The sequence below is a fragment of the Puma concolor genome, chromosome B2 (assembly GCF_028749965.1).
Source record: "Puma concolor isolate L17-30 chromosome B2, mPumCon1.1.hap2, whole genome shotgun sequence".
Lineage (NCBI taxonomy): Eukaryota > Metazoa > Chordata > Mammalia > Carnivora > Felidae > Puma > Puma concolor.
Window position 1 is genome coordinate 109,417,861 of NC_141671.1, and position 13,477 is coordinate 109,431,337.

The 13,477-nt window shown below is 38.7% G+C and overlaps 1 protein-coding gene across 1 annotated transcript in view; it reads right to left on the bottom strand.

Moving 5' to 3' along the window:
- MAN1A1 (mannosidase alpha class 1A member 1) overlaps positions 1-13,477 on the bottom strand; it is a 173,066-nt gene that overhangs the window by 132,254 nt on the left and 27,335 nt on the right. The gene's annotated exons all lie outside the window — the stretch shown is intronic.

Sequence of the window (13,477 nt, forward strand, 5' to 3'; positions counted from 1 at the left end):
ATGGTTATATTTAAATCTGGGGAAACTTCAGCTTGTTTTAATATAATCAATCTTGAATTGTATAGATGTCTGTGTACCTGTATAATAAAGACTGATCCTGTGTATTCCCAATCCAGATTCCTTGTACCAGGAGTATTTTTAAAGCCAAACTTCTCTGTCATACATTATATAAATTATTTTTTATTAATTGTAACAAAATTAATTTGTCTACATATAATGAAAACCAAATTAATTTCTCCTGGCTTACAGATAAAGTTCTGACCTATTGTGCTAGACATTAATTTTAGTAGAAAGTGAATGATTTTTAAGGAGAGAAATTGTTCTAAGAGCCTGTCAAAATAGTTGTATAACCACTGTATAACAGCTGTAGAATTTTTTTTAATGACTCAAAGAATATATATAATTAGTTTTGTATGCATTTCTTAAAGAGGGCTGGGAACTCTTCACCTGTCAGAATTTATTCATGCCATTATTCCCAATCCATTAGCAAAATAATTAAAATACGGATATAACCTAAAAATGTTCTATTCTGGTTCCATATTTTAAAATATCTTAAAAAAGCATCACCTAAAGCTGACAAATACTTTATGCGGGCTGTTTATCACCAACATCTTCAGTGAGATCAATACAATTTTATTAATAAGAAAATTCTTCATAAGTCCCTGAACACAATAAATATCTTTTGTTAGCCCATTTGTATACTATCTTCTTATCCCACCACTATCTCTATGAATAATAACTACTAAGAATCTGTACAATTTCCTGGGTGCTCTGCTAAATACTCTATGTTCAGTATTGTACTCGATTCTCATTACAACCCTATGAAATGCTGTATTACTATTGTTTGGTAAAGAAATTGAGGCTTGCAAGTTAAAACCCAAACAACTTTATTCAAAGTCATGACATTTCTCCACAACTGAAGAGCCAGGGTTCATCCCCATGTTGGCCTGACTCCAAAGTCATGGCATTAACCAACATCATCTTCCTTTAATGAGTCAGCAACAGAATCATCCTTTGATGAATCAGATTGTTGATCCTGCAACAATCAATAGAATGTGGACAAGGAAGTATTTTCAAGACTTTTCTCCTTATAATTTTATTGGAAGGTATAATCGATTTAAGGATAAAATAACATGATTTATGATTCCTATAATACCACTGATTAGTCACGTAATCATGGATGAGTCATAGTTTTTACAAGACTTTCTTTGAAGTAATAGGATCATATTCCTCACTGGGTATATGTAAGGATTACATGAGCACAGCCCATGATTGCACCTAGTGTATGGCTTTGCACATGGTGGGTAATCACCTGTTTATTGAATTTAAACTTATACTGGAACCAATTAAATTCACATCACAGAAAAAGAAACCAATGCCCCTCTGAAAAGACTAGGAATATGAAGTCCACAAAAACACCTTGAGATTACATCTGAGTTTGATTTGGTTTTCCCATTAAATGTACATTTGGTCAACTTCATTCTTGTAAATTTCCAGACATTTTATAAATTCAAAAGCTTTTGAAATATACTTGATACAAGAACAACAAAAAACTCTACGATGATTTGTTTCAGCTCTGAGTGGAAACCAGTGTCATATACTATTAATGACTCAAAGATGGCATAAATCTCTCCCAGAGAAGATAGATTGTTGCTTTATCAAAAGTTATCATTTATACAATGTACCACTAGTACAGAACTTCCTTGAGTTACCTCTGTAGTGTGTGTGTGTGTGTATGTGTGTATATATATATATATATGTGTGTGTGTGTGTGTGTGTATGTGTGTGTGTATGTGTATATATGTGTGTGTGTATGTGTGTGTATATATATATATGTGTGTGTATATATATACGTATATATATATGTGTATGTATGTATGTATGTATATATATATACATACATACATACACACACACACATATATATATATATATAATCTTTTTTCCCCAAGGGAAAATCTGACACTAATTGCTTGGCTTTCTATATTTCAAAAGTTGCTGTGACATATTTCTCAGAATGGGTTCCTCATCCCATGGGATTTTGAGGAGTTAAAGAGAGAGGAAAAAAAAGAAAACTCTGTGGTCAAATGCCTTGAATGGAGCATAAAGAGTGGCTTCTCCAAGAACTTATGAAATGAAGAGGAAACACCATATTGTTAAATGATCCCAGTGTTTGATCACCTCTGGAAATGATTTACCAAGTTAAAGCCAAACAGAAGACAACGCGCGTGTGTGCGTGTGTGTGTGTGTGTGTGTGTGTGTGTGTATAACAGTGAGACTGAACTCACAAGTCATATATAAAGTCAACTTTGTAACTAAGGCTATGACTTCTACAAATATCTGGAAACATCAAAATGCTATAGCTTCTAATTTTATAGTATTAAGCCATTAGTCAGCTGAGGGATCTTGGGGATGAAGGCATTTAATCTCTCTAGACTCAGTGAGCTTGTGAGCTGACAGGACAGAAGGTCACTTCCAAAATTCAACTATTAACAAAGAAGTCCATGGACAGGATTAATCTCCATCTTCACATGTTCCTTAATTTTGTTTTATAGTCTTTCATCAATTTAATTAGAGTTCTACAGCTTGACATCCCAAGTAGAAGGATTAAAATAGGCCTAAACTAGAAGTTGATTAGGACTTCAAACACAGTACTGAAGCCCTCATGAAAAAAAAATGAAAGCATACCAAAGATTCATATTTTCCCGAATGTTTATATTTGCATTAGTGAGAGGCACAGCTAACACATGGTGTGAATGGGAACAAACAGAAGAGAACGATACAAAATTCCATCACAGCAATTTATTATCTTGATCCAGAGAAACTGGAATTAAGACATAAAATATCCATAAAAGTAGCTTTATTTCTCCTCGACTCTACTCTTATGGAAGATTCTTCCACTAGCACTTTCTTTTCAATTGGCAACAGAGTTAAGTAATTAGGCAATGTCATTTATTGAGTGTCTGCTCAATAAATGAGTAATAAGATGCTAAAGCACTAGAAGGGGAAGTGTACATGACTCTATCATGCTTATAATCTAATAGATGATGTATGGAACCTTAACATTATCCATTCGTACATACTCAAAGATGTTTATAAATGTAACAGAAGAAGAGAACTAACATTGTATGTAACTCTGCTATCACAACCAATGACCTGTTTTCCATTTTATGTCCTGACCTAATCAGTGACATGAGAAGCCACAAATAAACAAAAATATGCTTGAATTTCCCCAGGTAAATATAGATTTCATAGCTTATATTTTTGTTGCTAGGAACTACCCTTGAAAATGTTTTTATTTGCTGATGCTTTCACCATATAATCTCAGGTTGTTCAAAATAGATACATTAAAAATCTTTTTGAATATCTCACTGTTTTTGCCAGACAGATCTTATGAAGACTTGGGCTTTTGCTGCCTCCTTACAAAAGTCTGCAAGCTCAAGTCTCACTTGTAGCTTTGTCCTGTGTGGTCTTACACAAAATTTCCATCATTTGTACAGTGTGATTGAAGTAAGTCCCTGGTCTCAGCTGACTGATCCAGGGCCGGTGCCTGACCCAAAGGCAGACAACTAAGGGCTGGCCATGAGCCCTGGAGGTGAGGTGTCCAGATATGAAGCTCTCTGTTAATGGCTGGACCAACCCAATCATCTACTCTACCTATGAAAGTGTAACAGAAATATTCACAGAGAATCCAGAGGCCAGAGTGAGGGAGAAACAGAGAAGTACAAAAATACAAAGAAGAAAAGCCATGAAAAAAGGAGTTCTGAGAACTCTGAGGAGTTCTGAGGGAGATGGAAGGTGAGGAGAGAAAAGCAAGAAAAGGCTGGGAGGCAGACAGGATGCCCCAGGGGAATTAGGTTAGGTCCTGGAGCCACTGCAGAACTACAAACAGTGCTGTTGAATCCTGAATGTTGATGAATTGTTTTCCTCCACTCCATGAGGTGTGGCTCTGCCCACCGAGGCTGTTTACTTACTTTCCCATGTGTCCTTATAGAAAACCCTCTCACTTATTGAAGACATATGTAAGAGAGCGGGCCACAGGTGTAGGCATCTGACAAACTGGGTTCATATCCAATGGCAGCATCATTAATGTGACTCTAAATGAGGCAACTAATCTCTCTGAACCCACTTTCCACACCCATAAAATGTAAAGAAATACAAGTACTAGCCTCACTGGTTAGTCTCATGATTAAGCAAAATAATGCATGGAAAGAGCTTAATATATTGCCTGACACACAGTAAGTACATGATAAATTGTAGGCACTATACTTATTTTTATTAAAAACCTAAGTATGTCTCTGATCATTGTAATCTGAAAAAGCATCATACTTTTTCCTAGTAACATGTACAAATAGGAGGGGGCAAATATACATAAAACCAGGCAAACTTATTTAGTACACAAACTATAAATATACACACTTAAAAATATATACAACTATTTGATATCCAAAAGGTAGAAGAGACAATGAGAACCTTTTCTACAAAGGGTCTTTTCCAGATGTAGGCAGTATGGGTCAATTTTAGTTCTGAAGGTTCTTGTGCCTGGTTTCTTGAAATGTTAGTTGTGCCCGGTCTGCTTGTGTAGGGGGTTTTCTTGAGGGATGTGGGGGCTAATCTAGGGCATTGATATGCCCACAATAAACAGTAATGCACAATAAGCTTTACTGCGTGCTGCCTGGACTGGGCTCATGGAAGATGGAAGTCCCTCACAGCAAGAGACTGTCCAGAGGCTTAAGGAAAAGAGGCCAGCCTCCTGAAAGGAAGGACGGCAAGGGAACTCCCAGGAGAAAGGGAGCTTACGTGCTAAGTGACTTCACTCAGAAGCATGGGAGGAAGTCTGTGGGTGAAAGAACTCCAGAAGGCAGTAGCAGCCTGGGGTATTAAAACCACAAGGCCCTCTCTTATCAATGGTCAACAGATGCTGGGTAAGGTTTCATAGAGTATATAAAGCAGGCAGGCTCTAAATGGCTAAAACTCTGCTTGTTTGTTTTAATAATAGCATGTGTAAAAACCTGAATTTGTGTCAGTGGGCTATTGAGCTAACAATATTTCAGACTACAGTGGACACATGAACAACTCAGAGGCCATCTCTGGCTCATTTATGTGACAGCTTGCCATGTGGTACTTAAGGGAAGAAACTGTAATCCAGTGACACTCACATTCCCCCTGTTCTAGAGGACACGAAGGGCTATGTTTGGTTGAGGTGAGGTCTAGGGTGTGAGGTCAATCAACCTCACTGATTGTTAGCTCTTAAGATTATACTTACAGTTGATGTTTTGAAAAACATGGATTTTAAAGCTGGACAGTAGATTCCACCAAACTTTGCCTGAAATAACTTGATTGTCCCATGAAAGTAACTTCTGGAACTTTCAGATAAAATCTCAACACAGAAAATTTTGGGGATCACTTTATCCACCTTCCTTCTTTTAATCTTTGTGGACTGGAAAGTGGAAGGAGGAAAAGATAAAAAGTAACTTCAGGGAATTAAGTCACAGCTTCTCGAAAACCCATTCTTATCCACTGGAGAAGAATCTCTAGATGTGGGAACATGAGACAACAATCTACCCACACCTTCCTCTTATCTAAAGCTACACCTGCCTACATTTCCCTGTGAGAATGAAGGCTGAAAGGACCACAAGGAGCACCAGACCAGGGAGAGACTTGGTGCTGAGGCAGCTGTGGAAGCAAAGCAGGCAGGCTTCCACCTGCAAAGCCCTGCTACCTGACTCTGACCTCACAAACCCTGTTTTCTCATCTTTAAATAACAATAGTCAGTTGTAACAAAGGTACCACTGTGGTACAAGACGTTAATAGTAGGGTATGTTGGGGCACAGATAAATGGGAACTCTCTATATTTTCCACTCTATTTTGCTCTGAAAAAAAAAAAACTGCTCTAAAAAATAAAGCATATATTTAAGAAAAGAATAACGTTACCTTCCTTACAGCATGGTCAAGAGATCAAATTGGATAATGCACCTGGCTGATAGGAGACGTCCAATGAATATTGCTGGCCTCTAGCCACACTACCTCCTCATTGCCCTCCCAGGCCACAAGAATTAGAGATAAGGGAGAACAGCCTGAAAAAAGAGGAAACTCAGCTACACTCGGAGTAGGCAAGGCAATTGAGGGAGAAGTGAATTAACAGGATAGAAAAGGAAAGAGGCCAATGTCACCTAGAGGTGACAGAATGCAGAGCTTGGTATGTATGACAGGATTCACAGAGACCGCAGGCCTGGAGTCTAACACAATTACAGTGTTTAGCATCCTCTCACTAACAGGCATCAAGATGCACTGAAGACAGTCCTAGGAATGATGCTCCTCCTGACACAGTTCTTTACTGAGCAAGGCCCGAGTCCAGTAACCTTCTATCTGTCATTGCCCAGCATGAAGAAAAACCCTCCTAGCTATGACAGTTTCCAATTTTACCCCATATCAAATTAAAACATTCACTCATGAGCCTTGCTCAATTTATCTCTTTCAAATACTGAAATATATTAGTTCTCTCTCCCTTTCTCCAAGGCTGCTAAGGTGTTCTGTTTCCAAGATTCCTTTTCCAAATGTTACAATGACAATTACTACTTATGGAGTACTTTTGGTGCCATGATGTGAATTAGAAGTGAGGATAGAGTAGGACGCCAGACTTAGGAAATAAGAAGATTCCATGTGACATACTTACATAAAATATATATACTTAGGTTTACCTGACATGCAAATTTAACAGAGTCCTGTATTTCATCCAGAAACCCTGAGATAGAGGGAGAGAACCATTCAATGGCTGCTTCTGTGTCCAGGGCCAGGTCCCTGGCTTGTGTCCTGCCTTGCCTTGGCCCTGAAAGAGGGACTAAAAACTCATGGGCCAGATAGAAACAGAATGGCCAGGTCTAGAGCAACTGGAAATGACAGGGAATGTGGTAAAACAAGAGTGAAGGCCCTGACTAAAGCCATTTATAAAAATTACTCAAAAAAAAACTAAGCTTGCTTTTAAGGTTTTGAGCCAGGTTTTCCAGAGCTCTAGAAAAAAAAAAATAGTATGCTAGCTAAGGGAAAAAAAAATCTGTGAGGCACAGATAGCCCACAGACAGCAGTTTGCAATGCAGTCCCTGGTTTGTAGGCACATGTCTAAACACCGCTCTGTGTTTAGGTCTGTGGGCATGTTGTTTACCCACATGCCCTCAATGGGCAGCTCCATGGCACAGGCTGCCCTCACTGCCTACTCTTGGACTGTCCTGACCTCACCTTCGCTGCCGTCTCTTTGCCAAGAATTAGTGGAATTAGCAAGGTCTTGAGACCTGAGATGTGTAAACCATAATGCATACACTTCTTAGCAATTCTCTTCTGCCAGATTTCACATTTTAGAAAGCATTTAGAATTCTAAATGCTCTGTTTTACAAATGAAACTGCGGGAGCTGAAAAGGAGAAAGTGGCTTAACTTTGTCAATCATCTACCACAAGGCACCTTGAGGGGAACTTGATAACAATTTACCTCACAATGTCCCTCTGGGGTATGAGTACCCCATTTTACAGATGAGAAAGCTGAGGCCAAGCACAGCGCAGAGGAGCAGCAAGGCTATAAACTCGCCAGTTCTCATTCTTGCCACTACAACATTTAAGAGAGCCTCAACTTTTTTTTTTTTTTTTCCTGCTTGTCAACCTTAAGACAACTCTCCCACTGCTCCAGGCACACAGGGCGGCCCTATCTGGGGTCTAAGGAGACACGGCCAGGCCTGGCACCAAATGGCATTCACCAAATCAAACCGGGTTTGTGAGTCAGCTCAAGGAAAGAAGCTTAAAGCACTGCCTCTCCCCGCCTGCCTTGCATCCTTCATGATCTTCCTTTCCCTCCATATCAGGGCTCCCTCCACCTTATCCCTGCTCTTGTCCTCCTAGTGCTGGGGGCTAACTGCACAGAGAAGATGGCCGCCATGCTTGTCACTGGATTTAGGGAGAACTGTGGATCCCTCTCCTTCACACCAAGCGGCAGACTGTACCTACACCTGCTCCTTTCAGCTCCACTAGTTCCTGAGCTTTATCACCACCACTTGGGCTACTGTGGCCAGTTTTTCTTTGCTCCTTTTCTTTCTTGTCTCTGTGTGAACAATTTGCTTGTTACAGAGTACTTGAAGTTGCCTCTTAACCACCGAGTGGATATATATGTGTGCATATTTTCTTCACAGTTAGATGTCCTGAGTTCTCCCACAGCCAATTTTAGTATACTTATTTTTTTAAGACAGCAGGAGATACATAAAGGAGGAGTAATTATTTAATGCTATTGTATGAACCCCAGTGGGCCACTGAGCATTAATTCCCCAGTGAACTGAAAGAGTGGTTAGCAGTAGCAATCTCTTTAGAAAGAGTCAGAATGCCTGATAAAGCCAGTTTTAAAAAATGAGAATTCTAGTTAATCGCCACTTGTGAGGACAGACTGTCCTTTTTCTAAGAAGTATCCCATTCCCTAAGAAAGAGCCAGTTTTTCTAGATACAGCTCAGGGAACTCGATCATATGCTTTTTAATGGTTCTCCTTCTTTGTGACCAAAATTCTACATTATTTTATAAAACTTCTGTGCAGTTATCGAGTGGAAGAGGATACAGGGCAAAGAAACAAAAACCCTCAAACCAAAAAAAAGAACCCCCAAACTTGACTAAACGTTCAATACATGTCTCTAAAATATTCTAAGGGATAGTACGTTAGCATCTCAAAAGTTAGAGGTTAGCGGGTGCCTGGGTGGGTCATTTGGTAAGCATCTGACTTTGGCTCAGGTCAGGTTCTTGGGTTCAAGCCACACCTCAGGCTCTGTGCAGACAGCTCAGAGCCTGGAGCCTGCTTTGGATTCTGTGTCTCCCTCACTCTGCCCTTCCCCTGGTCTTGCTCCATCTCTCTCTGTCTCTCAAAAATAAATAAACGTGAAAAAAAAAAAACATAAAAAAAATCTGGAGGCTAAGAAAAGGTTTGTTGACATGTGAATATCTAGTACCTTCCTTTTCTGGAAAGAAGCACTATTACTGAGATTACTGAGAAGGTTTTCTTTTTTTTTTTTTTAATTTTTTTTTTTTTCAACGTTTTTCTTTATTTTTGGGACAGAGAGAGACAGAGCATGAACGGGGGAGGGGCAGAGAGAGAGGGAGACACAGAATCTGAAACAGGCTCCAGGCTCCGAGCCATCTGCCCAGAGCCTGACGCGGGGCTCGAACTCACGGACCGCGAGATCGTGACCTGGCTGAAGTCGGACGCTTAACCGACTGCGCCACCCAGGCGCCCCTGAGAAGGTTTTCTACATCAATGAGCTCTGCATCAGCCCAGGGCCTATCACTTGCAGTTATTTCCTCATCAAAAATATCTGTCTTGTGGTTAATGTCTATGGTCTCTTAACACGGAAGTTGTCACTCAAGTTCAAAGGTTCAACCTCAGGGTTTTGGGTCTGTCTGATTGGTTTTTAATTGACCTAAAATTGCATTCATTAGATTACCCCTGCTAAGACCTCTGTGGTCAATGGGACACCAGCCGATCTTCCCTGCTTGGTCCCCAGGCAAAGAGTTGGTAAGGGTTTTCCAAACTGGGAAGCATCAGCAGCTACAGAACTTTGCTAGCCACAAACTGGTATCCCCTGCTGGGATATCACGAAGCTCTCTTTATTCTAAGATAGAGATCTGAAATATTATTCCATAGAAAACAAATACTATTCTCATGGAGTGTCTCATCTCAAAAGATTTTTTAAAGTTTCAATATTTTTTTTTTAATTTTTTAACGTTTATTTATTTTTGAGACAGAGAGAGACAGAGCATGAACAGGGGAGGGTCAGAGAGAGATGGAGACACAGAATCGGAAACAGGCTCCAGGCTCTGAGCTGTCAGCACAGAGCCCGACACGGGGCTTGAACTCACGGACCGCGAGATCGTGACCCGAGCCGAAGTCGGACGCTCAACCGACTGAGCCACCCAGGCGCCCCCAAGTTTCAATATTTGTAATAAAAAAGCAAGTCCAAACATCTTTTTAACTCATGCATGTCATTCTACAGTTTCAAATTTTCACTGCATTTACCTTTTTGCATTAGTGACACAATGATTTTTTCAAACTGACATACACTCTCTTCAAGGGATTTGTTTATGGGTTTGTCAAGTTCATAAAGACGGATAACCTTTTATTTGTTATTTAATATTCCTTTTTTAAACTTTACAAATACCATGAGTTAGAACATAATTAATGATAAATGAAAAAAATTAGCTTTAATTTTATATAAAAATGGGCAAAAATCAGATATTTATTTTTTTTAGTATATTATTTTCTTATTATTTTTTAAGTAAACAAACTAGCCCTAGATGTCAAACCCTGTTCTGCTTCAGCTAGCAAGAGGGTTACAGGGCACAGGTGTTTCCTTTTTTTTCTTTTGTGTGTATATTCTTTAAAGAGACTTTATCTCTAAAAAATTTTTTAATGTTTATTTATTTTTGAGTGACACAGAGAGAGAGAGAGACAGACAGACAGACAGACACAGAGCACGAGCAGGGGAAGGGCAGAGAGAGAGGGAGACACAGAATCTGGAGCAGGCTCCAGGCTCTGAGCAAGTGGTCAGCACAGAGCCAGAAGCAGGGCTCGAACCCACAGACTGCGATATCCTGACCTGAGATGAAGTTGGACACCTAGCCAACTGAGCCACCCAGGAGCCTTGAGAGTTTATTTTTTAGAGCAGTTTTAGATTTACGGTGAGATTGAGCAGAAAGTACAGAGATTTTCCATATACCTCCCTTGCCTGAACACCATACAACCATGCCCACTATCAATATCACGTGCCAGCATGGGACATCTGCTGTATCAATGAACCTACATGACATATCATAATTACCCAAAGTCCACAGTTTACATTAGGGTTCATTGTTGTTGTACATTCCGTGGGTTTTGACAAATGCATAATGACTTGTATCCCCTGCTCTAGTGTCATACAGAAGAGTTTCACTGCCGTTAAATCCTCTGTGCTCCCGCCATTCATCCCTACCCTCCACCCAACTCCTGAAAACCACTTATCGTTTTACTGTCTCCCCAGTTTTTCCTTGTCCAAAATTTCACATAGTTGGAATTATATAGTATAAGCCTTTTCAGATTGGCCTCTTTCACTTGGTAAATATATATTTAAGGTTCCTCCATATCTGAATTTTCATGGCTTCATAGCTTATTTCATTTTAGACTGAATAATATTCCATTGTCTAGATGTATCATAGTTTATTTACCCATTCACCTTCTGAAGGATATCTTGATTGCTTCCAAGTTTTGGCAATTACAAATAAAGTTGCCATCAAAAAGAAAGTGGCAGGGCACAGTTGTTTTCAAATTAAAACCAGCTAAAGCATTACAAACTGTAATTTTGTAAGTTACTATTATTTGAAGGTAGAATTCATAAAAAATGTATTAGTTATAAGTGTCACATGGTATAAGAAAATAATTTTTAAACCTTCTGAAATGATTATCCTTAAAATTTGACCATTGTTAATACTTGGGATGCCCATTACCATTCCAGAATCCATGATTTCATATGATTCTGAAAGTAATCCTTCTATATTCTGGAGGTAACAGTTTTAGACACTACTATCTGGGCACAGCAATAATAAAAATGTTGTATTAAAAGGTATTATAAGTTACTTGTGAAAAGTAGTATTTATATATACTAAATATCAGAAGTGCTGGTTCCTAATATACTCTTGGGGTAGCAACTAGTGATTCTATAAGACATTATCCATAATTGGTGTGTCACATAAGGCACTTTGTTATCATCCTTAATAATAGAACCAGCATTTACTGAACACTTCTATGCCAGAAAATATGTGAAGCACCTACATACTCTCTCAGTGCCTCATAACAACCCTGCAAGAAGATAGTCAGTCTGCTGACTGAGATTCTCATTGCACAGATGAAGAAATCAATAGGTTATGTAATTTCTGCAGGGTCAGGCCTCTGATGAGTGGTAGAGGTTGGCTCTCAATTTGGGCTGACTCTGAAGCCTATGACATACTGACTTGTACACTGTCCTGAGGTAAACATATGACCCATGCAATCTGGGGACTTTGCCTTCCAAATAAACTTCCAAAAAACTATTAACTCATGCGTCACTGATAGACATCTTTGTATGTTTTCTATTACCTATTTAATTATTCTAGAGAAATTAAACTTTTTAATAAAGACTTTCAGAAACATGACATGCAAAACTACCTTTTAATTTTTCTATTTTTGAAAACCTTGCTGGTATAGAGGAGCAACATTAACTATATTGGTAGATTAAGGAATTGAAATGAAAATGAGACTACCTCTTGCTTCTAGTGCCCTGTAGGATAAAGATGTCTTACATACAATGAAAAAGAATTTTGCTTTACATTAATTTTAACATCTAAAATTTCCTTCCTTTGGGGCGCCTGGGTGGCACAGTCGGTTAAGCGTCCGACTTCAACCAGGTCACGATCTCGCGGTCCGGGAGTTCGAGCCCCGCATCAGGCTCTGGGCTGATGGCTCAGAGCCTGGAGCCTGTTTCCGATTCTGTGTTTCCCTCTCTCTCTGCCCCTCCCCCGTTCATGCTCTGTCTCTCTCTGTCCCAAAAATAAATAAACGTTGAAAAAAAAATAAAATAAAATTTCCTTCCTTTGAAAAATGTTAGTTTGTGTTTATTTGGACACCCTATAGTGTTAGCTCATTTTGTTCTTGGTTTCACAGTAGATGACATTTTATCACCAATCGAACACCCTAATAATTTTGTTTTGTGGCTACTGAAAAAAGACATCTTGCTCAAAATGTATTTAAATGTCAGTAGCACTCTATAAATTGCTCCTAAATTGGCAGCATCAGAGTTCTCACTAAACACATTCATTAAAAAAAAAAAGTAAAGAGATACTGATTATTTTTCAATGCTCTTTCTACTAGCTTCTTTTAGACTTTTACTATTACTGAAGATGGAAAACAATTATCTTGGACTGTAAGTGATATGATTTTTAAAGTAAGCATTAACATCTCATACGCTTGTATTATCACCAGTCTATAAACTATGATTCTCTATGGGCAGAAGATCATCTGAAATGTTTTGTAAGTGATGGCAAGTACTTCCTGGGCTTGAAAATGCATACTCTAACCATTCTGTGAAAGCTTGAAAATCTGACAAAGCCCGAGTTTTTTTTTTTTTTTTTTTTTCCCCGAATGGTAGAAAAGATAATAATCATTCTTTCTGTTGCAGGATGGCAAGTGCCCAGAATTAAATATATGCCAAATTCAGTGACCTGTTAAAGTAGACTGCATTGCTTAGTATTAGCTTTGGGTACAAATGACTTCCAATTTTCTTCAGCTGTTTTACAGCTTAAAAAGCAGGCAAAGACCTTTATAAATCTAAGAAGAAGGGAAAAAAAGATGCCAAGCTTATTAGCAGAAGTCAAATTATTTTACTGTTTAAAAAGATGACACAAAGATGAAAAAAAAAATAAAAATAGGGAAAAATGAATATATATTCT